At 45.8% G+C, this 25,579-nt stretch overlaps 1 long non-coding RNA gene across 1 annotated transcript; it reads left to right on the forward strand.

The window, feature by feature from the left end:
- Positions 1 to 222: 222 nt before the first annotated feature.
- Positions 223 to 2,757, forward strand: LOC119216803 (uncharacterized). The gene is made up of 3 exons (XR_009956704.1): positions 223 to 344; positions 1,477 to 1,633; positions 2,682 to 2,757. It is a non-coding gene; the product is annotated as an uncharacterized LOC119216803 (long non-coding RNA).
- Positions 2,758 to 25,579: the final 22,822 nt, after the last annotated feature.

The following is a 25,579-nucleotide window of genomic DNA, read 5'->3' on the forward strand; positions in this document are numbered from 1 at the left end:
ATTTTGAATTACACAACACAGTGTCCTCTGCTGGACACTTGTGTGCAAAGCACTGAGAGCGAGAGAGACAAAGAGAGAGAGAGAGAGAGAGAGAGAGAGAGAGAGTTACCTGAACCTGAAAACCTGAACAGAATCACCCTCGTTGTTGCCTAATTAACCCAATTCCACAGCACCTGTGTCTTTCTGCTGGTCACATGTATTGCAGCCGGCAGCACCTGGAGGTAAACACTGTGTTTGGGGACTCCTGAGCGTTTGAGGCCATCACATCAAAGAGCGCAATCTCTTGTCACGGCGACCGACGCCGTGACCTCTGACCCCGGCGGGCGCAGAGTGGGACGAAGGAGGTGAGAGAGAGAGTCGCCTTCGCCGAGGAATGCTGATCTACGGGGAATGTAAAACTATGTTTTTCCATTCCTCCTTTCGCTGAGTTCACTAATGAATAATTAGACACTGGCAGATAAATGGCCACAGGCTGCCAGGGTTGTGCAGACAAAGGGAGAGAGAGATAGAAAAATCCATTTACGTTATTACTCCATACATAAGACCTATTTTCATTTTAGAAGCCGCGGTTTGGTTTACTGTCAGAATAACGAATAGATAATGGAAAAACAAACCGACTTGAGAGGAAACTCTAAGTCTCCAACGGCCCAGGAAACTCAAAAGAAAATAGATGTGAACGACCAAACAAAACGGGTGAATAAATAAAGGGTATAGGGTTGGGCTACAGTTTGCATGTTTTTCTAACCAACAATAGTTCTGCCTCAATAATAAAGCGTCTAGTGTTAAAAAAAAAACAACTTGCTATTCGCAATAGTTGAGCTGATCTACACTGTTATCTTAACATAAGGAAGCAAATTGTTGTGTAGTACAAAGCGGTCCAAGGTCACAGATACCCTGCAGGTCTTTAGGGCCTCTCGCAGCGCGACCGGTTTTAAGGACAATGGTTGTTCCCACTGTCCCATTAAATGTCACATGGTGTGGTAGGAGGGGGATCAAAGAGGCGGAGTGTGTGTGTGTGCGAGGGGCCCGGAGCAGTCGGGTGAGGAGTATTGAACGTGGGCTCCTCGCTGTACGCGTTAATAATAAAACGCCCTTGGGCGGTATTGATTCGGGAATCTCATTCCCATCTGTCCTTCGAAGGGTCCTTTCATCATTCCCTCTCGCCGAGCGCCCTTCACTAGCCTCACCCCGACATGCCCCCCCCCTCTTCCTCTTCCTCTTCCTCTCAAACCTTCCTTCCATCACAGGTGACATCTTTGTTTCACATCAAAGAAACTACTCGGGGGGATACCTCTGTTTTCTATTCGTGAGCTGAGACGAGATGTTTTGATCACTTTGGTAGAAAAGGAAGACCACCTTTTTAAAAAGCAGTATTTGTGAAAAAGTAAGTGAATGTGTTCGTTATTTGATTTAATTGTTAAAGAAATGAATGCAAGATCAAACCATTTATATACTATACATATATTCTGTCCTTAGAGTCTGGAATGATGCAAGTGGTCCACCATCGTCCAGCCAATGAGGACTCAGCATGAGGTGTGAACTAAAATCACGTCGACATAGCTAACTGGATAAAGTCAGCAACAATCAAAGTGCTTCTGGAAGATTGGAGCGCCAACCCAGAGGCATCACACTGGTAAGATAATTATTCACAAATGAACTCCACTTTTATGATAGATGAGTCTTGAAAATAAAAGCTAACATTGGGCAATAAACACACTCCACTCTACACACAGGTCTTATTTCCAAGACAAAACGTTGTCGTTGCATTTTAGCAATGTAAATGCAAAAATGTGGAACATAAGTTAAGCCTGTGTTAAGCCATTGAATGGAAAAACCAAATTAAGCCTGACCTTGAGATGGAGGATTCAGAAGCGCCAAAACGCTGCAGTCACGCAGCGCTCCGCTCGGTCTGGATGAAGCTGTTTGTTTAATGTCTGTCGCGCCACTTGTTGTCTCCGAGTTCCCGTCACGTACAGTAAATATAACACACGACAGATGGCAGCCTCATTGTATCTTGCACAGAGACACAGAACCCAACCAGAACTACTAAGCCGTATTAATAACTTGCCCCAGGTTGTCTGATTATCCGTTCGTTTTGGTCCATTTGATTTAAATGCAACTTGAATTAATAGCACCCTCCATTTGATCACAACATCAACGCGAATGTGAAAGTCGTATTAGAAAGGAACCCTGTAGAAGAGGACTAAATAACACTTTGATATTGTATTGTGAAACAAGTGATGAAATGGCTTGAGCGGCTACTCGTGGGATCACTTTTAAAAACCAAATAGTACAAAAAAAGTTGTTGTCTGTAACCAAATTAGGGCCCTTACTTGCTCGGTGTGTCTCAGAAGGAGCCTCGGTGGAGCCCAGCCTGTTCCCATTGTTCGCTCTGCAGACTGTAATATGGTAAAAAGTGAATAATATTCTGATGTTGATGGGCGCATACAGACCAGCAGCAGTTGCCAGCGAGTTATCTGTACCCTGCGAGTACCCAGATGGCCTGTATGTATTTATAGTGTGTTTGTTAAATCTGTGGTCGTTGAAACCACAAACACCCCCAGGCCCCTCCTTTATGCGCGCCAATTAAAAGGCACACAAACCTGCAAAGAGAGAGAATCTTGAATATGTGTGTGTGTGTGCATTTATTTTTTTTTTTTACGTACTTTCATAATTCCCAGCGGTCCCAGTGACCAACACCTGATTCAAGTGGGAAGAAACGGCGAAACTGCACCTACCCGTTGTGTTTACTGCAGTGACAGCAGCCGCAGCAAAGTAGCAGGTGCGCTCTGGGAAATTGGGGGGGGGACGTGCCCATGGGTGGGTGGCGCGTGTGCACGTGATGTGTGCACGTGATCGGCGCAGAGCTGGCGGAGTTTTTAAGGATAAACGGACCTCAAGCTGTGCAGACACAGCATGAGCACACTTAATCTCCTCAAGTGGAGAGTGTCAGTCAACAGTGACGGAGCAGATGAGGTGTGCCGGAATGCGCAAGTGTGTGATTTGTGTGCGCATCGGGTACGTTGTGCTTTCAGTGTGTGTGCCGTGCGTGCCGGTGTTTTACTGGGTGACGCAGCATGCATTTCTTGTCCTGGTAAACATCCTGCACACAATATGCACACTTTCACAATGTTCTACTTCTATCGGTTGTTGATTGTGTGTGTGTGTGTGTCTGTGCAGCTTCTCGCTAAATGTTTGGAGACACTCGACTGACTGACAGAAGTAGGTCTGTGTGAGAGTCTCTTGCCCTGGTGAGATCTCCTCCGCAGCATCTTCCTCCCGGTGGCTCCTCTCCCTCCCTCTCCGCGAGGCGCCTTCCATCAATTTATCTTTCTTCCTTTCGTTCTTTTACTTACAGTGTTTGCAGCCTCTCTGCTCTGAGTGAGAGTCATCAAATGGAGATTAAAGACGCTTCTGTTTCCACTGACAAGCACACAGCCACCCACACACACACACACACACTCACTCAGGCACACGCAGAGAGACACGCGTACATGCTGAAGAAACTTACACACACACACACACACACAGAGAGTCGCCCCCTCGGGAAACCTTACACAATTATGGCTAGAATGGGATTCATTCTCAGCCTTCAACAACTCATTAACTGCACATTGCAAATCGTACGTTTCAGCAGAAAGCATTGATGAGGAACAACGAGAACTGGGGCTTTGGGAGAGGCCGGCATCATTTTAACGTGTGTTCTGCATTTATTAGCATATCACATATAGCACACACTGTATGTATATTACACATTGAGGGATTGGGAGGAAATAGCAACAGTGTTTTTTTTTTTTTTTTAAAGAAATGGGGGTCAAATATTTGCAAATGGTTTGCTTTTTTTTAATGTGCATGCAGTCCGAGGTGCGGAGAGTGTGTCGTATTGTGGGAAATCCAGATAAGCTGTTGAATATGGATACAAACAGGCACATAAGGATATAATACGGGGTTTTATGCAGTTGTCGACACTTTCTGATGCTGATTTGCTGCAAACCACACAGATAGAAGAACCAAGTGTGTTAATGTACACCATACAAAGAATTCCCAAACTACTTTGTCTGATCCTGCGTGCTGAGTGTACTGTGTTGTTAATGAACTATTCACCAAAGAATATATTGTCTTTCAGTTGTCCTTGGATGGAATACCCAATCTCTCTCTGTCGCAGTTAAGGAATACAAGCGCAGATCCTGATGCAGAAAATCAAAATGCATCCTCATCGTTGTTGTGCTTTGGTTTGCGTGGGGAGAGAAGTTTGTGACTCGAGAGCGGAGCAGTAAAAGAGAAGCAGGCTTCAGCTGATATGTGACCAGCTTATTAAAGTTTCATTGGCTCTTTGTTTCCTCCTTTGGGTTATCCTTCACAGACCAGGTACTCTCACTCACAGGAGCTCATTCCGTGCCCACGCATGTGTGTGTGTGTGTGTGTGTGTGTGCGTGCAAGGGTTGAGATTAAGTGCTTTCCTTGCGTGACGCACCCTCCTCGGTTGAGCTGTAACAAAGTACGGAAATGTCTTCTTTTCAAACACACGCGCCAACCAACACGTTTGGTTGGTCCTCGTATTTCTGTCGTGCCGCAGCATTGGTTTTAAGTGACGACAGCGTGCAGAGTAAAACTGAAAAAGACACACGCACACTGTGCTAATGAGCCGCTGAGTCTGAAATTAGCACATCCCTTTTCTTAATGGTCTTTTAAATGAAGATGGGAGATTGGATAGGTTAACAGAGCTGTTAGCATAGCTTCCCTTCACCTTTCCTCAAGCACCATCAAGAGGTTTTGTCTTTTTTTTTTAGTGAAATATCTTGACGACTATTGGATGGATTGCCATGTCACTATGGCTATTAGTTAATGAATAACTCACGATGCCTTAAACTTTCCGTTTTGTGCCACTATCCGGTTCAAGTCCTCAATCATCCCGTGAAATAGTCCCACGTGTGGATGGGTTGGCGGGACGTTTTTGCAGAAATTTAAGTTCCGCAGAGGATGTATCCTCATTTCTCTGGTAGGACGATCGCCCCCGACTTTTCCCCCGATGCCACAAAAGGTTGACACTTGTCGTTTTAGCAATTTTTACAACAGCGATTGGATGGATTAGCTTCAAACGAGACACACACATCCATCTAATTTGATTAATACAGTGTCATAAGCATGTTCAAATGTCCTTGTTGATTACATTGGTAAAAGACCAAACCCCTGCAACACCGTTGAGATTCCCAAAAGCATCAGTTGTACTTTGTGTTAAATGGTGATTAGAAAATATTAGCATGCTAATATGCTAAACCAAGATTTGGCATCGCGTCATTTAGCTCGTTTGACTTGTTAATGCATGAGAATCAGGGTACGTCTATCAGAAAACCTGCTTCAGTGGAAATACACAATACAGTAAATGAGAGGTAGCAAAAAGTTAAACAAAATGTACGGATTTGTTTTCCATCATTGACAAGTGGATGAAACGGATCAATCAAACACACGTGGTGAGTTTACAGCTGGCTCGTACTCGTTTACGTAACCGTTGGATGGAATTCAAGTCTTGGAAAATCAACATCCGGTTGTTGGCGAGTTCTTCTTCTCGAGGGTATGTGACGATTCATTCGCTGCAGCCAAGAGGCATTTCTTTCCGAGGCGGGTGTTACTAGTTAGATCATCATCAAAGCAGCGGCATCCACCTCTGACGCTCAAACGGGTGTCAAGTGCAGCACAGGCGCTGAGTTTAAGGTGTTGTTGGTCCTTGAGGATTAGAGGGGGGGGGGGGGGAAACAAACTGCACGCACACACACACTCAGTAAAAAAAGAAGAGTGATAAATTAGGTTGTTTTGGTGTGTGGATCTCTGTAAATTGAATTGAGAAAAGTGAGGCTAACAGGCGCAGCGTGGAGGAGACAGAGATGAAGAGGAAGAACGGAGGGAAACTGGGTCAGGCCGGAGAGTGGGGAGGTGGAGCAGGGGGGAGGATTTGACTGTAGAAACATTATTGACACCCCCCCCCCCCACCCACTCCCCCCATCAACCTCCTCCACCCCGAGTCTCTGAACAGCAATTACACCTCTCCAAATTATGATCTATATTGGCAGAGTGGACCCGACCACGGATGGAGATAGATGGAGACGGATTGAACTCCAGCTCCTCCCTCCCTTCCTCTCTTACTCTCTCTCAGGTTTGCCGATGGAGACGGATGGCACAGAGTGCGTAGCCCCGGCCCCCGCAGATTGATTATTGATCAGGGGGACAGAGATGGATGGAGGGGTGGAGAGGACACGGAGGAGCAGGGAGCGGGAGGGGCGGAGGTGGAGAAGTGGGAGGATCTTAAAAGAATTTATGTTTTAAGAGTGGGGCAAAGAGGGGGGGGGGGGGGGGGGGGGGCGGTGAGTCCGCCTGTGGGCGCGGCAGCGGGTTTTCGTCAGCTCAGCCATCACCTTGAGAGGGAGCTGTTGACTAAGCTCTAAACCTGAAGATGTTTTGGATTCTATTCAAAAAGTCACAGCTCATTCTCTGTCAATGAAAGTTCTCACGCTCACTTCAAACCGCCCTTATTCATTTGTAGGGCCGCTTGAGCCGCCCATTTAAAAAAAGTAGACGTTCACAGGTCAAATGATTCTTTTTGTAGATGAAGAACCCCAAACTTTCCTTTCTGTTGGCTAGTCGTTGCCCTCCCCCCACTTCCCCCCGGCGTGGGGGTGCTGACGTGAGGGGAAGGGGGACCTGTCCTCCCCTGGCGGACTGATGGCTATCAGCCGAGTTGAGTGCTGCTTTACAGCGGAGCCAAGGGGTCAAGCTGCAATCTTCGCCGTCTTCTCTCTTATTTCTTCCTCCGGCCGCTGCACCTTTTCGTCCTCCCCGTGTGTGTGTGTGTGTGTGTGTGTGTGTGTGTGTGTGTGTGTGTGTGTGTGTGTGTGTGTGTGTGTGTGTGTGTGCTCTCTCCGCCGTGCGTGCGATAAAGGTGCAGAAGGAGCCTGTTGGCTTGGTCGGCGTGAGTGTGCTGCAGGCAGATACTGGAGGAAATAAACAACATGCAGGCTGGCTGCCCGGCTCAAAGTTTATACAAGAGTTCCCCCCCCCCCCCCCCCCCCCCCCCGACCACCGACCACCACCCCTGCAAGTGCCCCCCCAAAGTCATCACTCAACTTGAAATGAATCCACCGAGATCCACCAATGTCCTTTTACTAACGCCACAAAAAATGTTGCATTTGGTGTTTAACGGCTTTCTTCGCTCTCTTTATTTTCCAAAGGGGTTCCAACGCATCCGTATGTTCTCTAGCCCCCGAGGCAGAGTGGGAGTAGTGTCCCACGAGGAGGAATCTTTGTGGGCTTCGGGGGGAGCGGGAGGACTGGGAGGATGCGAGTTGTGAGTTGCTCACTTTGCCCCTGGAGGCTTTATTTAGCCACCAACAGCCCGAAGGAAAGTAACTCAATTAATATATTTATATATATATATATATTTTTTTTTATCATAACACACAAACATCTGCAGAAAGTATTTAGAAGCCAAGCAAGTTTTTACACGTGATAATGATGTCATCATAGTAAGTTCCATTTTGTATTCCTTATTTAATACATAGTACATAATGGCACACGTCGTGTTCACGTTCTCCCACCACGTGAACATGAAGCGATGTATGTCAGCTTATTTCCTCTCCCCCAAGTGACAGGTTCAAAATAAACAAGGGAAAAGTAGTCCCAGGTTTGACGTTGGACCGTTACGAAGCGTCTCATTAACATGAATTCGACACACAAATGTTTCATAGGCCCATCTGATGCTAGTGCGTCGTTGCTGAAAGTACGTATCTACTTTCATAAAGTATTTATAACACAATGTTTGCACACACCCACAGTCCATGAAACACAAACTGGTGGACCAGCTCTCCACACTTTAGCTGGAGTGTGAAATACATCCTGACGTTTAGCAAGTTAGTTTTTTTTTTTTTTTTTTTTTACGGCGTTAAAAGGCTGCTTTCAGCCACATTACACATGCACATCTCCAGGATTGACTGTGTGGCAGCGGGGTTAATGAAGTTTCTCTCCGCTACGCCACAGAGGAGAATTATCTAGTGAAGATGGCTGGCTGGCTTTCTGAGTGTCAACAAACAGTGTGGGAGTCCTCCATAAACGACAAGACTTAGCCGGCCCCATTTAGCTTCATTATGCTGCCGTCTCACCAGTATTTGGTGGAAATGCAATCAATCTCAACACACAAGATAATGAGTGCAGAAAATGAGAAAGAAACGTGTGTACAAACCCACATTCATTAAAATCCTCGGGAGGAGTTCTACCAGGAAACGGATTCCCACCGACGAGCATGTGCGATAATACAAAATAACGTAAATATGTACAAATAACTTGGCCGGCCCGGCTTTTAAGAAAGTTCCCCCGTCCCTCAGATCCCAGTCGGGGGTTTGTAGATTCTCCTGTAGATGCTGCAGTCGCTGAAGGATGGAGGGAAATTGTGCAAATTAGGTGAGGAGACGAAGGAGATGAGAAAGTGCGCCGCAGAATACAGCAGAAGTATAAAAGAAGTGTGAAATATCCTAAAGGCCTCCTGGTGTATCAAAGAGCATGGCCAGCTGTGTGTTTATCAGCTTACCAGCGTCAACACACACACACACACACACACACACACACACACACACACCCCTTAGATCATCACTGAGGAAATCTCTCCGCCATCTTCCATTTGAAAAAGATGAAATATCTGTTGCTTTAAATCTATATGCAGGGATAACCCCCACGGCAAGAGATGCAGGAGAATGTGGCGAGACACTGCCAGAGGTCAGATTTTCATGTGTGTGTGTGTGTGCGTGTGCGTACATTAATATGTACGTGTTATTCATCAAAAGAGTGTGTTGTGAAAGACATGTTTTATTCACTTTGTGAATGCTGCTTTCTGAGAAGCGAATATATGACTCCCTGTGAAACAAAATGAAACAAGTGCTTTTCTTCTTGTGTGTGTGTGTGTGTGAGGGTTGTGGGGGGGGGGGGGGGGGGGGGGGACACCAATCCCTCACACACACTGTGGGGAATGACAAATTCACCACTAAATTCCTAGAGTCCTAATGTAAAACACAGCTCATGCATTTTGGAATATAGATGATGCTTTTGGTAGTTTTGTAAACCAAGGCCTGGCGTCCATTTTTCTGTTTTAACTGTAATTCACATGAGTCAACCGTAAACAACTAACCTCACTGGACCTGCACTGAGGCGCTTTGTGCTCCAAGAGTAGATTTAAGAACATATTTGCATAGGCTCCTTTTTGCCAGTGATGGATATTTTGGAATTTTCAATTGGAATAAAAACCTGTCATGGTTGCTGCCCTCGGAGAAGTGATGCCATTCGTCTGCCCGCAAACTCCCCGCTAAAAAAGGCCGACAGCGACGAACGTCCTGGCGTGGGGGGGTGGGGGGGGTGTGCGTCGCCTCGCACCGTGACTGGTCAACGCAGGAGCGCGGGTACGGCGAGCCGATACTCGCAGTTGGGAGTTTCCTTGTCTCTCTTTGTCTCCCTTTTAGCGGGTCCTCTTTGACTCGTTCTTTTCCCTCACCGCTGCAATAGAGAGGGGGGAGAGAGAGAGTGACAGAGAGAGAGAGAGAGAGAGAGAGAGAGCAGAAATGGGAGGTGCAGATGCTCCTCTGAATAGGAATTTAGGAAGAGCTCGATATTGTCTGTGAGCTGGGTGAAGAAAGACTTGGGCAACTGGAGGAAAGGGTGAGCGGAAGAGAAGAAAGGGGGGTGGTGGGGGGGGGGAGAAATTGTGAATAATCTATATTGCCGTGGCTTCCTAACGCTTTGCTGTTTAATACAGGCCTAAATCCCTCAACTTCTCGTAAAAACTTCAACAATTTCGCAGTCGAGTAATCTTCCGATTTAATAACCTTAAGCTTCCCCGGCTCCATAAATCTGACGTTCTTACGCCTTCCCTCCCCAACCTCGCCGTCCCCTCCTCGTCCCCTCCTCCCCCCACTTCCCTCCCTCATTCCAAGCCTCTGCGCATTTTATCTCCATAATAGCACAAAGCGGCGAGAGCAGCCTCGGTGGGGGAGATAAGGGAAATTCCTGGCCGTATTTTAATAGCTTCGCTCGGCTATCTCCTCCTACCAACTCCTGAGGAGCCGCCAGCCGGCAAACTCACCTTGGACGCAGCACCCAGAGGAGAATCCCACAGAAAGGCCCCCACTGCTGTGTGTCTGTGTGTGTGCGACGAGGAGAGTGTTCAGTGCTTGTGTGTGTGTGTGTGTGTGTGTGTGTGAGTGCACTCAGGAATGCATCTGAACGCGTGCCTGCGCATATATTACACGTGTGTTGTTTACAGTCCAGGCGATAAAAGTCACTGCTAAGCCTCTGCGTGTTGTGATCTACTGTAATCGACTGTGCTGAATCACAGATTACATTACACACATGTTACAGCATTTATTAAGTATGAGAAAGATTTCGCAACTTAAATGTTTAGTTAAAGTTGTGCCGAGGGAAACAGTTCAGCAAAAAAAAAAACTAAGCATTGCAACGAAATCCAAATTTTTAGCTTTTTTTTGCATCATGCGAACGTTTATAATTCCCATAGCAGTTTAGTCTCAGCTGACGTACCAAGCAGGTGAGGGGGTGGGCCGAGGGGTCTGATTGGAGCCACCTGTTGAAACGCTGCTGGTGCACGGAGGCCCCCTTTTCACCGGCTGCACGAAAGAGGCCGAGCTCGCAAACGGCTTCAAAGTCGACGCACCCACCCACACGCTTGTGACGCGCTCTGATGTACAGAGTGCAAGATGGTCCCCCCCCCCCACACACACACTTTTCCTCCCCCAAACTAAACAGTTTGGTTGCCAAAAACTAGCTTTTAGGATCTAAGTTTAATTCCAGTGTTGACTCGAGATACAGCGCCACTCCTCTGACCTCCTCACATGTGCCCCCAACTGACCAGTAGGAGGCGCTACTGCAGCGAGGGAGCAGGCCGACTCCTCAGCGGCTTCACGCCCACGCCGTTAATTGTCTTTGATGGAGCGCCGCGCCAAGCCGGGGAATTACAGGTTTTTAAGAGTCAAGGACACACACACATCAGCATTCCTGTTTTTGTTTTTTTTTGGGAGGGGGGGGGGGGTGGTGCTGTGGGTCAAGCCGGGATGAAGGTAAACAGTGGATTGTCCCAACAGAATCAGCCGGTAATGGCATTGTTACCGTCAGGGACCACTTACAGTAAAACCAGCACCTGTTTTTGGAGTCCAGGAACTTAATTCAATTTAATCTCTTACTCTGAGAAATTAATGAAATCATCAGAGACAAATTGTGTTTCAGGATTTTGGCACTGTTGCTGATGTCATTATCTGGAGTGCCTTACTGTAGGTGAGCAGGTAAACGACCTGCTCAAGGAGAATTAGCAAGGGAGACGTGGCGTGACGTGGCAAACACGAGCAGCTGTGGGAATCAAACCCACAACCACTGGAGTTTTATCGGATAAACCGATTCAGAGTTAGGACACAGCACTGAACGTTAAAAGCTGTTTCAGCGTCATGTGTTGTGGGTGATATGGATTCTATTTACCTACAATAAGTTAACACTTCAAAGGGAAAATATTTGAAATTTGCCTTTCCCAGTCAGGAAATCCTATTACATTGTTTTGATGCGCGGCTGCCAGAAATGAGCTCGGCACACAAAAGCCTTACATCTTCTAATGACGTTTAATCCATCCGAGTCAATGGCAACTCAGGTGGTTTTAGGAATATTAGCATCTTCAGTCGGGGGAAAATTCCTCACACAACCATCAACTGCGGGACCTTTTTTTAAGGAGGAAAATACCAAGAAGGTCTGAAAAGGGGCTCCGTGCCATCGCACCCCGGACTGCTGCCTTCTGATAGGCCGGGCGCCAACGAGGCGGCGTGACAGAGTGTGGCGCTCACACACTGAGATGCTGTAGGATCCCAGAGACAGTGTGCGTGTGTGTGTGTGTGTGTGTGCGTGTGTGTGTGTGTGTGTCTGTAAGCGGTTCACTGGCCTTGTTCTAAATGTTTTTCCTCTGTTTTAGCGTGTGTGTGTGTTGCCATTAACATTTGAATTCCAATGAACTTGTGTATTCTTATTCCAGCAGCTCCACAGGAAACACACAAACACACGGACACATCTAATGCAGCTCAAACACGACTTCCCATTTGAATGCGTCACTTTTCGTCGTTGGCCCAGAACCGATGAGAATTGGAGGCAGTTGCAGAGAAACACTGAAGCCGAAGCCACAAATGCAGATTTGGCGTCTGTTGGGAAGCCAGATTTTAAAGCAGGCCAGTTGCCACATACGCACTCACACAGACTTCACACGGACTACGCACACACACACACGCACAAACGCACAGACGCGCACAGACATTTTCACCCATGCACCTTTTACGAAATCTTTACATCCTCACTTTGAGTGAAGGATGAGGCACTTGTGACAAGCTGCTTCCTCCAGCGTTGTGTAAAGACTGAACCACGGTGTGTGTTCATGTTGAATGAAGATAGATGTTTGTTCCCGTTTGTGGGGGGGATTAAATGCTGACATTCTGCAGTTTTCAACGCCCCAAAATACTCCACCATCTCTCGCTCTCTCTCTCTCTCTCTCTCTCTCTCTCTCTCTCTCTCTCTCGGTTTGGCAGAGTGTTTCTGGTGGAGAGGATTTGCCTGTAAGTAACTCAGCTTTTATGTAATAGCCGTTTGCAGCGTTCCAGGGGAGGCGTCTGAGGAGATGCGACTGACTCCAGAAGCGAGTCGGTCTGCTCCGCCGACTGCATCAGCTTGTTACAGGAAGAGGATCCCAGAGAGTGGGAGAAATGGGGAGAAATAAAGAGGAGGAGGGAGGGGGGGGGGGGGGTTAAAAGTCAGAAAGTGTGAAAAGCCAACATTTCAAAGCGGGAAACTGGCTGGGAGATCATCAAGTGGCTGCAGGCCCAGTTTGTTGCCTCGAGTCTCCAACACACCAGAGCATCACCGTGGTCCAAAATGCACCAAACAAAGTTGTGATCACATTCAGCAGCTTCAGCCGCATTCCTGCATGTCTTTTTTTTTTCAGATCACCTCTGGTCTTCACGATGATGATTAAGCCCTAAGACCAATGAATGCTTTCTAATCAAAATGATGGCAGAAGGCATCTTACACATTAGTTTGCAATTAAACTATAGGACTGTTGTGTGTTTTTAGTTTTTGTGCGTTATTTCACTTGACAATGTTAAACCGCTGGCATGGAGTTAGTCAACTGGCGCACAAATGGAATTGGGGGGGGAGGTCCTGCTTGAAAAGTACAGTAATTTGACAAGAATGCATCCAAACTTCTTCATCTTGTTTATCCCCATGCACATATAGGCCAAGTGGAAAATCCCTTCATACACAACATCGGAGGAGACATTTTCTCCCAAAGCACTCATAAGCCTCGGCTTCAAAGCTAACTGCCTCACATTGTGCTGCTCAGCTTGCTTTGTCAAAAGAAAAAGAAAAAAAATCCTGCTTCATGTTACTGCTGTGTTGTTGCAGCGCTGATGTTTGATGGTCCAATTACAGAAAATGGCCAAGAGAGCTGTTTATCCAGTGTGTTTTCAGTGCAAAGCCAGTGATTAAATGGCCACAGATAATAGTGCATGTGAGGTTCTAGTTGTGCTTCCTGCTGATATTTGTGTCCATTCCGTCTTGAGTCCAAATCAGCTCAGTGGTTCAGAAGATCACAAAAACATGAAGCTTGAATGTCCATTCACCCGGAGAGCCTTTGTATAATCCATGTGCTGCCATCGGTCTAATGCACTTGACCAGAAGCAGAAAGGAAACTGGGAAATTTGAAGATATTTGGTTGAAAAGGCGCTCTTTCATTTTCCGGACCGACACGTAAAGTGAACGTAGTAAAGTGAACGTAGTCGGGCTGAACTCCAGAATCCCTTCGACCTTTGTAAACTTAATGTGAACTCAATCATGAGGGATTTGGATTCTGGGCCTGGCTAATTGCTGGTTAATTACACCCTGAAGCACAGGTCATAGCCATGCAGCCTAAGCCAAGTATTAACATTTAGCCTATTTTTACTGACAGAAACTGAACATAAAACACGAGTTGGCTGAACTTCATCAGAAGAGTTTGTGTCGAGCCGTACGAGGCGACTGGGGCTCAGTGTCGGAGGGGTTTCATCCCTGGAAACTCCATGTCAATGTGTTCTCAAGCAAGACATTTAACTGTGACTGGCTCCTATAGGGCCCCCTGCTGTGTATGAATGGGTATGAATCATTCATTCGCCCTGCATGGACACTCGGTGCATGAATGTGTGTTGGGGAATGACGACATGCAGTGTTAAGGCGGGCTGAGTGATCGGAACATGAGAAAAGCGTGATGCAAGTACAAGTCCATTTATCATATGATGTATTCTTGCATCATATACATATATTGCATGATGCATATCATATGAAAGCTTGGTGTTTTGGATAGCTTTTCACATGGTAAAATGTCTATTTCACTATTTTGACACCATCTCTATACAGCCTCAAAATCACAGCAAACACTGTTATATGAATCTTTTCATTGTCATATTGATAGCAGCTTGTAGCAGGGTGCACGGACCGGCCCTTTCCCTCCCTTCTCAGGAAAAGGAGGTGGGGAAATGGAAGGGCCTAAATCAAGCACACCTGTGAGCTGTGGAAAGGGAAGAAACACTCAACTGACACAGTCTGCATGGTAGAGAGAGAGAGAGGTGGGGGGGAGGGAAACATTTCATTGCATCATCCAGTTTCTTTACATTTGGTGCCAAAAGAAAGCAGCAATATATAAAAATGTTCAAGAACATGAAAGACTTTTTGTGATCATCGAGGCATCGGTGGAGGTTATCGGGTTCCTGGAGGAGGCGGCGGGGAAAAAGACGTCTCTGTAGCCACCGCTTTCACCGACATGGACTACTGTGGGCCTCCTCGACGTTGGTCAACCAAAAAGTTAAGTTTCTCCCCTGAAAATGCTCTCCAGACTTCTCTGTGTTCACTCATACTTTCACCACACACACACACACACACGCTCCCTACCAATCGAATCCACTGTGCTTCAGATTTGCTCATAACTATGTGTTTTTATTGAATTGCTGAGGTGAGAAGTTCTCTCATAAGGTCTTTTGAAGTAGTATGTAAGTAAGCGTGGTCTGCATTAGAGGAATAAATAACAAATCGCTTTATTGAATCCCTGATTCAATCATTTTGTTAAAATGCCCTTGAGTTCGATAGTATGTTCAGTCTTCTTGCTGGTTGTTTCAGAACAAAACAAGGCCTACACAAGCTCCATTTTATAAGATTAATAGCTCAGCAGCCACTTTTTTGTGACTAATCACATTATGAATGTTTCTGGGGGTGTTTGTAATAAGCTTTTAATGAGGTCACTTGTGAGGAGAGATCCACAGCTATACGCTTCTGATTCTCACTGTTGTTGGTAATTCAGCATAGTTTCAAGATGTTAACATTTCTAAATACGATTTACGAGTTCTTTGCAGGTCCGTATTTGCAGACGTAGCGTACCGTAACAGGAAGCGTTTGATAATGCGTGCACGCAAGAGCAACCGGGTTCTGCTAATTAGCTCGAAAGCCAAATCTTATTTTTAACCAAACATTCTTTTTATTTGAATACAACCAAAGGTATGTGCATTTACCTGGCAGCTTTGTGTAAAGTTGATCGCAAGAGGTTACGCCCAACTTTTGCAACACAACACGAAGGGCGCGGGCCGGCCCGTCACGACAGCCACGTTAGCGCGGCTTGTGACCCGTCAGGGTAAATAAGATGGATGGCCCGGGGAAAGGCTGGGAAAGAATACATATGAAAGCTCATTGTGCACATATGGTCCACTAAGCACTTTCCTGCTTGTTTTTATGGCTGGTTTAATCTTTTTTAATCTGTCAGAAAATCAATTTCTTCACGTGGCTGCCAAGCTGCTGAACGGAGCACTCCATCACGCATTCATAGCGGCTGCCCGCCCGGACAAGGCAGCGTGCTGAATGCTCGTCATCAGAAACTGGTATCCAGAGATAAATGAATGCACTGATGGAAAGATAGGGGAGTACGAGATAGAATGGCACCGAAAAGGAAGTGGCCAGTTTAGGTGAAAGTGAGTGGAAAGATACGTAGACAGATTTACAGCATCTAGAGAACTATGAAAACCTTTTAGGAAAGTAAATACAACAATTAGGGCCGGGACTCGATTAAAAATATCTAATTAATTAGAGGCTTTGTAATTAATTAATCGAAATTAATCGCATATATTATACATACAAATATATGACCTGAGAACAGTGAGAAGTAATTTTTTTCACATGGATTTTTATTTTTATTCAACCAATTCCAGTGTAGCAATAGCATATTTAGAAATATAGTACTTTCAGAAATTCAGGTAGCCTATAGGTAAGTAGACCTTCTGTAAACTATGTTTTTTTAAGTAGACCAATACTTTCAAGTACATTCAGAACATTGGTTATTTTTTCAGACATGGACTTAGTTACCCTGGTCCTTAAACCAGTCATCTGGTTGGGTGTGGGTCCTTGTACTCGGAAGTCGGGCTAACATCCACGCTAGCTGCTAATTGTTTTGCGTTGAGGTGATACTTGAGGCTTGATGTGAATTCCTTGTTGCACAGCTTGCACACAACCACGCTCTTATCGACGCTTCCATCCGTGTGTTTATTATAATAAGATTTCCCATTCACGGGGCCAACCGACACGGTCTCGTCAGCTTCTTCGTTCATGTTCACTGTGGTTTGTTGTTGTCTGAAGTCATGAACGCTAGTTGGTGCTCCAGTATAATCGGTCCCCCCGAAACTCATCCAGTGAGAAACGTTCCGCGGTGCAAAAAAAAGTGTAAAAATGCGTAAAAAATGTGTAATGCGTTATTTTTATGTGTAATTGATTCATCTTAATTCATATTGTAATTAATTAATCGCAATTAACGCGCTAAAGTCCCGGCCCTAACAAAAATACAAAATTTTAGGTTTTGGCCAGAAAATACTGTTGAAACAATAAAAATGAATTCAGAATAGAGTACATGACATGATTAATAGATCAAATGTTTTACTGCAAGTGCATTACATGACACTTTTGCTAGATTTGACATTAATTCTGTTAAAGTCCAATTTAACATGGATTAAGTGAAGTATTCAGCCTTCAGATAACTTCCATCTGTGTTCCAGAAATGACTTCTTGCGGTCCCTAATGCCTCGTTATGTTTACCACTGTCAGGTTCCTCACTAAATGATTACCTCTGAACTGATAAAACCCTAAAGACGCCCTTTTCAGCCATATGAAGTTCAACCATGTGACTATCTCTGATGACCACTTTGTGAAAAATGGAAGACCTTAAGCTCAGTGAGATAGAAAGGCAAAGAAAAGACGAGAGATCGCTTGAGCTTCGTTTCTAAACCCCCCCTCAGTGAGCCGGTGATTATCCTGCATTCAGCAAAAACCATATACCTAAGTCCTGTAATTCCTCCAAAGAGCCAAGATGCTAAAATAGCTAATTTGACAGAACAAGTTTAAGAGAGAAAACGTATTTACTGTAATAATCTGTGGATTTAGCCAGAAGAAAGAGAGGATACCTGGGATAAAGCAGAGGTTTGGCTGATTCCATTACCAGTGCTACAGGATTATTAACACAGCCAGAAGTCACTGGCGCTGATAAACACACATATGAAGACATAGCAGGGGCACTGAAATGTGTCATTTCCACTCCTGACAGCACAGTGAGGAAGAAAAACCATTAAAATTGCATGCAATTTATTTGTCAGCTTAGAAGGAAAAGAGGGGGGGGGGGGGGGGGAGAAGTCTGTATCTAATAAATGTATTTATTTTTTTTTCAAAGCATGGAGGCTATTTTCCCCTTGAGCTGCTCGGAAAAGGGAATATGCCTTATTAGCCTCTGCGACACACGCAGCGTTATTTGGTTATGCAGTGAAGCCTAAAACAGAGTCGGCGTTTAAAGCTGCTTCGGCCCTCCATCTCACTGAGTGATTACCTCTGTCAGGCCTTCAACACACACACACACACACACACACACACACATGCACACAAGTGCACATGCACAAAAAAACACCTGTCCCCTGAAACACCCGAGGGCTCTCACGCTGCCTCTGCCACACCTCAATGTGCAGTAATTCTAGAAAAAGAGGGCCTCTTTAAGTCTCGTGGCCATAAAAGCCAGACGCAGACTGCGCCATTAGAAGGATGCATCCGCACCTCGGAGCAAGGAAACCATCCCGGACCATTAGTCTACCACTCGGATGTGTAGACAAAAATGGAAACGAGACTCCTATGAAAATGTGTTTTTATTCTTTGTGATGCAAATGCTGGGAAATGAAATGGTGTGGGTGAGAGGAACTCAACAAAAGCCATTTCCGGGATGAATTGGGCGGGGGAGGGTCTGGGGGGGAGAAAACTGAAATAACTTGCACGGCATCGTTAATGAGTTTTGTTCAAAAGTAGGAAAGCGGTCGACTCTCGAGCTGGTCTCCTCCTCGCTCTCTCTCCTTGAACGTGGACGAGGAAACGCGAGCCAGCGTAGTGTTCGGCCGCGTCTCAATTAAAAAACATGAAACGACAACAGCGGAACACAGAGGCCGAGGAAATATGCTGATTTACGGCTCTCCCCGAGCCCCTTTCCAAGGACTCTATCGCTAAATGTTTAATTTCGCTGCAGACAGTGACATTTATCAGTGCGTTTCCAGCGGGGAAGCTCGTAAACAGTCAGCGTCAGTCAGGGCAGCGTCTTGGCCGGGGGAGGGGGGAGGGGGGAGGGGGGAGGGGGGGCGGCGGCGTGTTGGATGGAAACCGAGTTTGGGGGAAAATGCCACAGCATCATGATTCAAAAGAAAACGAAACAGAGGGGAGAGGGGGAAAAAAAAGAAAAACAATGTGATTATACAGGATTTCAATTTTTGGTGCAGCCTATCTTCCCCACTTCTACCCACTGTCAGTGTTTGCTGAGACTAAATAAGCGACGGAGGCAGCGGGATCCTTCCACAGACCCATTTCTTAGAAGAAGAGCTGCCCCGCCATGACGAGAGGAAGTCATCGGTTTAGCCTCCTGCGGTCGAAGCGAACGAACCGAGTTGGGTTTAGACTCTTTGCGCGTTAAGAAGCCCACTCCAAGGCTCCGGTACCCCAGACAGAATCTATACTCGCTCACCCCAACAAAGGGATTTGAGGGCCTAGATGTAACAATGGAAGTTGGGCTACGTTTTGGTTGAGCAAACAAATAATCTGTTGTCAGGTCAACATCTTCATTCTCTTTTGTGTCGTGATACAAACGTTAATTAATGTTTCCTTGAAAAATGTAGTCTTCAATAAGTAGTGAATGAACACGATTTCATGAAAAAGAGGTGAAGTCGATTTCTCTGCCTGATAAAGTGTCCCTTTCCTTCCGTGTTCAAAAGCTCTTTGCTCTCTGTGTTGGACCCTCGCTGCACAACAGAAAAGGGTATTTCTGGTGAGTGGAAACAATCATAACCTGTCAGATAGAGCTTGCTATAAAGACATGACACACAAAAAATGGAGTTTGAGTTGAGACAAGTTCTAAGATCGATTGATTCCCAAGTATCCAGTTGGCACTGGGTTAAGATTTCCAAAGATTTGGGGGGGGTGGGGGGGGGATACAAAGCTAAATCATCAGTCAATGGCAGATTTCCGCCAATGTGTCTCTGTGCCTCTTTTGCTCCCCATGCGTTCACTAGATTTACCAACACGTCCCAATCAGAAATAGAAACCAGAACGCTTACAAATGCAAAATCTTGCCCCTTTTTGTCTGCATTCATTTGCAGATATGTGCCACTTCAAATGAATAACTGTATGCTCATTTGCTCCCCGGTATCCCCCCCCCCCCCCCCACACTCCAATGGCTCTTCCTCTCTGCACTCTTTCTCCATCTCTACTTCCTGAAGGCATGCATTTTATCATCTCCATTCTTGTCAGTTCCTCCCTCCACAGCCCATCCCCTCCAGATTTCTTTCAGTAATAAGAAATGAAATTCTCTCGCACTTTTGACTTGTATTAAACACCTTCATTCGAAAAATGAGGCGTGTGAAAATGGCTTCCGCGGAGGAGGCGTCGGGGCACGGAGTCCGTTAACATGCAGACTGAACACTTGACTTGGCACATCGCTCTAACGCGTGTGAAATGACCTGACCTATCCCAGGCGCAGGGTAAACAGGAGTCGGAGGCCGCAGGCCCGTATTAATCCTCAACATGACAAAAAGAGGCTTAGAAAACAGCAGCTTCTCCATGTCTCCTATGTTCGTCTATCACGGGGTCACCTTAACCCTCGCCAAGTCTACTCTCCCCATCACGGCAAACTTTGAGCAATTTTGTAAGTTTCAAGTGTGTTGAGGCATTAAAGTGAAATGTCTGCAATTTTCTCCCCTCCTGAGGGTAATTTGCATCGGGGGGGCTGAGTGTCCTTCAGAGTAGTCATAGACCAGTTCCCCGCTTCAGAGCCGAGTCGTGATTAAAGGTGCAGTCATCGAGCTAGCCGCCTGCTAAGCGACCTGATCCCTGTTTCTCATGTCATTTACCACCGTCCAGTACCTCCGCTTCTTTAGCATCGTTTGGGACTCGGATTGGCGGCCAGTGTTCGTGCCATTTTATTTTTATTTTTATTTGACATTGTACGCAGCTCACCCTTCAGCACAACACCGAAACGGCTGACTGTGGCTTTAAGACGAGGTGTGCTTGTGAGACTTGATGAATCAGCGTTGCATTCAGCAGCCAAACAGATGTTGTTCCCCTCCTGTTAGCAGAGAAATGCCTACGGTGTCCTGCACGGGACATTTGGCACCCTGATGTCTGTCATTATTCATCGGGAGAGGGTTTCCAATAACAAGGGCAGGCAGGGGGCATTTTGTGAGCACATTATCCACAGAGAGATGTGTACATAATGCATGGCGCTGCCATGGGGCACGCGAGGCAGAAAGTGGCCCCTCGCGCAGCGGAATCTTGCCTGGATTGCTGAACTGAAGCTTGGGGGAGAAAATAGTGAGAAATTGAGGTAGTGTCCTTGGAAAGAATCTGGTCATCAAGTGTTGGGATGCTGATACATCGCCCAAGCGAGAGCGAGGCCTGTGGGGTTTGATATACTGAGCTTTCAGAGTCTGTATCGTTATGTATTATTGCTCCACGTGGCCTCCGACAGAGAGTAAGAAGGATTTGAAAGAGACTCCTCTCCTTTTTCTCTTCACCGGGTGCTGGGAAAGAGGCATCCGCTGCCTGTGCTCCAGGAGCAGCAGGCACCTACTGCAAAATGCACGGGAATATTCCACCTCCTACCTTTCTTTGATGCAATATCGAAGGGTAGCCGATTAATACCGGGGTAAAAAAAAACCTGAGCAATGGACGACAAAGGATAGAAGGAATGAAAGCATCAGCTCCTTTTACAGAGGAGTCCTCCCCTGGGCGTATGTAAATCGTTCCGCTTAAGTGCGGGAACTTAAGGAGACGAGAGTGAGTGAGCGCGCTATTAGGAGGGAATAGCGGCACGCGGGAGAAACCTGTACGCCGTGCAAAGATTCTTTCTCGATCAGCGTCACCTGTTATTTAATGACACGAAAAAAGCCCATCTGTTATCAAAAGTGGACCCGAATGCACATGACTTTAGAATCTGGTGCACTTTAAAGTCACTACACATAGCAACTGTTTTTTAAACCCTGCGTAGTCGAGATGACTTGTGAGAGGTATTGCAGGGATTTTAAAATGTTGGGTGGTGGATTACAGACGGGGAAACACGGGGCTCGTGACTATCATCATCATCATCATCATCATCATCATCATCGTCTTCTTTGGCCAGCGTGTGGGGCTTCCTGCTGTTAAATGTCAAATTCTAACACTTCCTGTGCCTTTCATCCTGAACTGTGTGCAGAAGTGAAACTGACCATCAACCTATATTAGTCAATCAGCATGTCTTCTGTTTGTTTATTCATCTCTGTATACGTGTAGGTTTGTCTGCCCCTCTTGATCCCAAAGTTTCTTCAGCAGTCTTGTTTGACCTGCTGCAGATGTTGGCAGTCCAAAATCCCTTTGGAGAGAGGGCCTGTCCTCGTAGTGTTGTGGAAGGATGTGGAGTTGTTGGCCTTCTAAAGATGATGGTACATTTTTATGCAATTTATTGTAAAACACACATCAGGTAATGTTCTGGAACTTTGCAGCGTGAGCCAAAGGGGTCTGCTGGTTCAAATGATCAATCTAAGTCCAATATAACTCCACATGTCCTTCAACATGATGAAGTGCCAAGTTCTGAAAAATTAAGCACACCCATTTTTTGTCAATGCATGTCTATAGTGCCCACCTAATTATATTAAGGTTGTTAGTTTCAGTCTTCAGGCCACCTGTGATCTCTAAAGTCGACTTCACCGATTTATTGAAATACTTGTTGGGACCCGGTAAGGTCAACAGAATAGATTATTAGCTTTTTACTTTCTGCCCAGCTGCCTTTTTTAATATTATGCATGCAAAGCTAAATGTAGCATTAGTGAAGCCCAAGAGAACAGGCTATGACACTGATGACTTTGTTAAGGGGAACATGTATTTGAACAGAACGCCCCCCCCCCCCCCCCTCCCCACTATAAATATAGGCTGTATTCGATCCCCATGGCCTGAAGGCTGCCGGCAATGTATGTCTGCATGACACTATAGAGAGCAGGGGAGGTGGAAAAGCACAATGAGAGGAGAGACATTTTCATTGTTTTAACATTCCAGCTCAAGTGGGTAAAAAAAGTGTCTCTGTGGTGCATTTGACTTTTATTCTGAAATGAGCGTGACACCAGAAAAGGCATAATGTGCACACTTTTGACTTTCCCACAATAATACTCCCGGCATAAGGACTTTAATTGTCTCACAGGTTCTTGTCAGCTTGACAAAGTTGTAATTAAAAGCCTCTCATTGACATACAATCATTGATTTAAAGGACTATTGACTGAGCACTACAGAGATATTCGGGGTGCAAATTAGCTGTTGAGCAAACGTTTACAAATACGTATTCACAAAGCAAGTGTTTAAGGAGTTGTATTAAACACGCAGAGCATTAACATAGCAATTAAATACAGATTTTGTAAGTGGACGATATGGATCAGTGTCGTCTATGATGTAGTCGTTCTCCCCTTTTCTGTAACCTTTTCATCCGAGCTTCTTTGCTTTGTTGACGTGTTCGTGAATGTGAGCATTGGTTATCTGATGTACGTCCGATGGTCTGGTTCCCCCTCTGGTCAACGCTGTGGGCCTCCGAGGCCCTTTCACCATTGTTGAAACTATTAGTAAGACCAGGCTCTAATTACAATGAATGCTATTCAAATCTCCCCTTAATGCCATGCAATGTATGCTCTTAGTGCTCTCAGTGAATAGTAAACTTTTGACGGCGTGTTTCATAGAGTCGTACGATGGGTTGATTTAACTAAATTCTTGTGATTGGTCCTTTTTTTTATTTTATTTTTTAGCTAAAGTCATGGGAATAGAGGTTGTTGGATCCAACTTCCGGCTTTGTCAACGCTTCAAAAACTCAAGAAAGCTCCGTGGCTCTAACGCTTAAGCTTATGTCTATTTTTGATATGAGACTATCAAACAAGTGAAATGCCTCAATCCTCCTTTATTCTGAAATCCCAGATGTGATATCCTAAAACAGTTCTTATACTGATTGCGGTCTTAGAAGGATTTGTCTGGACTGCAGCAGCAATCCGCACGGTGCCTTTTCTCTCCTGTGCGATGGTCTCGGTTTGTGAGCAGTGGGCAAATAAAGAGCATTTTTCATTGTGAGCAGATGGTGTGCGTTGAAGTGCCTGTCGACAGGTAGCCTATAGCTTGTTGTCAGAGCCGCCGTGATCACACACGTAGTGAGACACACACACACACGCAAAAAACACACACCTATATGCGCACACACACACACACACACACACTGCAGCAGCAGCTTTGAGGCCTAATTGGCACCCAGAAGGGTTTGATAGAGAGAGGAGAGAGCGAGAGGAGAGAGAGGGATGTAGTGGGAGAGACTTGTGTGAAAGAGGAACTGGTTGACTATTTGGAAATTACATTTAATGTTGGGGTTTACTGAATGAAAATTGATAAAATAACAATGAAATGAACTTCCCGGTGAGTTTGTGTCCCCAAGATGTCAAGGACGCACCCTTAAGATGACCTTTTTGTTGTCAGGGAATAACAGGACATCTGTCCGTCTGTCTGTCGGTCCGTACAAACTCCTTCTGTAAATGTCTGCTTCAAAGCGACGTCTCGCGTGTTCCTTGTTAATTTCATTTTGTGACATCCTCTGGTGATAATTGGATGTTTCCATGGTGTTGTTGCCATGCGCTCCTGTGAGAGTGCCTGTCAGTCAAGTGGTAAGGGAAGCACAATGTCTTTCTTTAGCCCTCACATTTCCCCACGGGGGCCGCGCTCCTCCCCGCTTCTTTACAGTTGCATTTGCTGCTAAAGCCATCCGTCCGCATGTTTTAAAGTCAAGTCGGTGTTGCTGCTGCTAGAGACATAGAAATGTACCCGCTGGCTGAGGTTTTTCCAGCAAAGGAGCCGGGTATTTCAACTATGATCCGACATCCGCACAGTAACGGCAACATCTCCTCAGCTGATGCTTCTTTATTTTCCTGCTGACCAACCTGCACAGGTTTTTTTTTCGCATGCTGGGAAGACGTATTTTACTTTGAACCCTGCCTGTCTGTCCCTTGTTAGGTTTCAACTGTGTGTGTGTGTGTGTTGGGCTTTCACATTCCAAGCAGTGGTCGCAGGCCAAATGGCGCACGGAGAAGCTTCATCCGTGTAAGTGGCCACTGGGGGCAGTGTTAAGTGTCATGCAGGGTCTCGGAGGTCATTACACACACACACACACACACACACATTCAGAAATGAATTTCTGGAGTGTCCTGAAGCGGCCGTGGGGGTCGTTACACTACTAATGGGGCCATGTGGTCACAAAACAAACACACACTGTTCATCCTCCTCCTCCTCTGTGACTGCAATAAGGTCGTGGAGATGCTGATCTCCCTCAGATGGAGAAACAAGCGAAGGAGAATAATGTGCCAGAGGATGAGGGCTGGACCCGCGGGGAGGGAGGTCAATATCCTGCAGCATCTCCAGATTTAGTCACGGTACAGAAATATGTGAGGCGGTCGATTCATGGTCATCTGATCAGCGATGATGTGTTCCTGGTGCAGGCTGTGGTGTTTTCATCTGCAGTACTGTAACCTCCGGTTTAGCAGCCTGTGAAAATAGTTTCAGCGGAAAAGATGCTGCAACCGGGTCTCAAATCCACACGACACCTCGTCAACGTGTGACGAGTCGAGACCCGTGGGCATCTTTTGAAATAAGGTTCCCATTCTATGAAATAAGGTTCCCATTCTATGAAATAAAAGTCAGGGTATCTTTGCCTCAACTTTAACTGTTTTCAATGCCTACGGAGGTGCAATACTACTTTAAGGTGTTGAGGTGCTTGTGTGAGTCTCCATGAGGCCTTTCGTTTGTTGTGAATAGCTGAGGTTACTTTCACAGCTGAATTGTTTTACAGATTTTATTTAAAGTGTCTTATTTAAACTTGAGATGATGACACAGAACGGATGCTTCAATTATTTTCTACTGTAAATTACCTCCTGAGCTT

This window comes from Pungitius pungitius, chromosome 7 (genome assembly GCF_949316345.1).
Source record: "Pungitius pungitius chromosome 7, fPunPun2.1, whole genome shotgun sequence".
NCBI classification, from domain to species: domain Eukaryota; kingdom Metazoa; phylum Chordata; class Actinopteri; order Perciformes; family Gasterosteidae; genus Pungitius; species Pungitius pungitius.